The following is a 2,618-nucleotide window of genomic DNA, read 5'->3' as shown; positions in this document are numbered from 1 at the left end:
TGCTCAGCACATTGCCTCTTGTGAGATATGTACGAGGTAAATGTGAGAACAAACAAAAAGAGATGTGATTTAGTTATTACACTTAAAGTCGAGGCTCCTTCTCCCAACCACACCACGACAGAAGAAGAACCAGAGGGAGTAGCAAAAGAAGGTGGGTCTGTCAGTCTGCTTATGCTGTTTTAGTTAAATTTTGTTACAGACTACCTGGGGGTCTAGTATTCTATTTCAGTGATATAATGAACATTTAAAATGAAAGTGAACACATCCCACTCCACCCCAAATGGCTTTTTTAGTTGCTATTGACTATGCTTTTTTTTTTTTTTTAAGATTTTATTTATTTATTTGACAGAGAAAGACACACAGAGAGAGGGAACACAAGCAGGGGGAGTGGGACAGGGAGAAGCAGGCTCCCCGCTGAGCAGGGAGCCCGATATGGGGCTCGATCCCAGGATCCTGGGATCATGACCTGAGCCGAGGGCAGAGGCTTAATGACTGGGCCACCCAGGCGCCCCTATTGACTATGCTTTAATAATAATAAAAATAGTAACAAGAATACTAGTAGCTACGATTACTGGTTGCATTCTATGTGCCCAGCCTCCCACTTCCGGCGGGCCTGCGAGCGCGGAGGGGCGCGGGCGGGGGCCCGCCGCTGGGGGTGGCGGGATAGGCTGGGCACGGCCGCTGGTGCGCGCGGCGCTGTCCAGGTCCCAACGGTGCCAGTGGGCCCTCCATTCCGCTGGCACCATGGGCAGTTGTCACACAGTGGGGCCCAACGAGGCGCTGGTGGTTTCAGGGGGCCGTTGTGGTTCTGACTATAAACAGTACGTGTTTGGCGGCTGGGCCTGGGCCTGGTGGAGTATCTCTGACACTCAGAGACTATCTCTGGAAGTTATGACCATCCTGTGTCGCTGTGAGAATATTGAGACGTCGGAGGGGGTCCCGCTATTCGTAACAGGGGTTGCACAGGTAAAGATCATGACGGAGAAGGAGCTCCTGGCAGTGGCCTGCGAGCAGTTTCTGGGCAAGAACGTGCAGGACATCAAGAACATCATCCTGCAGACCCTGGAGGGGCACCTGCGCTCCATCCTCCAGACCCCGACTGTGGAGCAGATTTATCAGGACCGAGACCAGTTTGCCAAGCTGGTGCGGGAGGTGGCGGTCCCTGATGTCGGCCGTGTGGGCATCGAGATCCTCAGCTTCACCATCAAGGACATGTATGACAAAGTGAACTATCTGAGCTCCTTGGGCAAGATGCAGACTGCCGTGGTACGGAGAGATGCGGACAATGGGGTGGCCGAGGCCAAGGGGGATGCAGGCATCCGGGAAGCAGAGTGCAAGAAGGAGATGCTGGATGTGAAGTTCATGGCAGACACCAAGATTGCCGACTCCAAGCGAGCCTTTGAGCTGCAAAAGTCAGCTTTTAATGAGGAGGTCAACATCAAGACCGCCGAGGCCCAGCTGGCCTATGAGCTGCAGGGGGCCTGGGAGCAGCAGAAGGTCCGGCAGGAAGAGATTGAGATCGAGGTTGTACAGCGCAAGAAGCAGGTCGCCGTGGAGGCGCAGGAGATCCCTCGCACCGACAAGGAGCTCATTGCCACAGTGCGCCGCCCCGCCGAGGCTGAGGCCCACTGCCTACAGCAGATCACGGAGAGTGAAAAGGTGAAACAGGTCCTCTTAGCACAGGCAGAGGCTGAGAAGATCCGCAGACACGGGGAGGTGGAGGCAGCGGTCATCCAGGCGATGGGCATGGCAGACGCTGAGCGAATGAAGCTCAAGGCCGAGGCCTACCAGAAATACGGGGATGCAGCCAAGATGGTGCTGGGGCTGGAGGCCCTGCCCCAGATTGCTGCCAAAATCGCCGCCCGCCCCCACCCCTGACCAAAGTCGATGAGACTGTGCTCCTCAGCGGGGACAACAGCAAAGTGACATCAGAAGTCAACCGACTGCCGGCTGAGCTGCCTGCCTCTGTGAAGGCCCTCACAGGCATGGACCTGGCCAAGATACCCCCAATGGAGAAGGTCACCGGTGCGCAGGCATGAGGCTCCCGAAGGCCTGCACCCTTCAGCAGCCGTTTTCCTACCACAGTGACAACCGGAACACTGCTGACTCTGGTGCCTCATTTTATAGGGAGCAGAAGTGTTGCGTGCTCAGGCCTTCTCTGGCTGTCTTCCCCCTCCCCTGTCTCTGGCTCTCTCCTTTCTCTTCTCACCCTTCCCACACCTTCGCTTTCACTGCCACGTCCATCTGGTTTGTCTCTTCCACCCTCGTCTCCCATCTCCCTGTCCGTCTCTTCCTCTGTCTGTCATTTTCTCTCCCTCTCTGCTCCCACCCTCTACACACATCATGTAGTTTAAGCTGAGGACGTTTATTATAGCCACTGTCTGTCTGTGGGGGGTAGTAGCCCTGCTGCTCCTCAGAATCCTGGTGCCTTGAAGTTCTGTGTGCTTCTGTCCCTCCTCCCTGTGGTCCTTGCCAAGATGCGGCATGGGTGCAGAGGGTCTGGGTAGGCTGGCCACCCTCCTCTGTCCTGGCCTGGTCTTCCCAGCCCTGAGCCTTACCCCAGGAAGTCCCCAGCCTCCCCAACTCCGGACCCCCTAGGCCTCACTGGCCATTGCCCT

At 56.2% G+C, this 2,618-nt stretch overlaps 1 pseudogene; it reads left to right on the top strand.

Annotated features, from left to right (window-relative positions):
* Positions 1 to 744: 744 nt before the first annotated feature.
* Positions 745 to 2,172, top strand: LOC118555140 (flotillin-2 pseudogene; annotated as a pseudogene).
* The last annotated feature ends 446 nt before the right edge of the window (positions 2,173 to 2,618 follow it).

Source organism: Halichoerus grypus, chromosome 5 (assembly GCF_964656455.1).
Source record: "Halichoerus grypus chromosome 5, mHalGry1.hap1.1, whole genome shotgun sequence".
Lineage (NCBI taxonomy): Eukaryota > Metazoa > Chordata > Mammalia > Carnivora > Phocidae > Halichoerus > Halichoerus grypus.
This window is presented reverse-complemented; position numbering and strand designations above follow the sequence as displayed.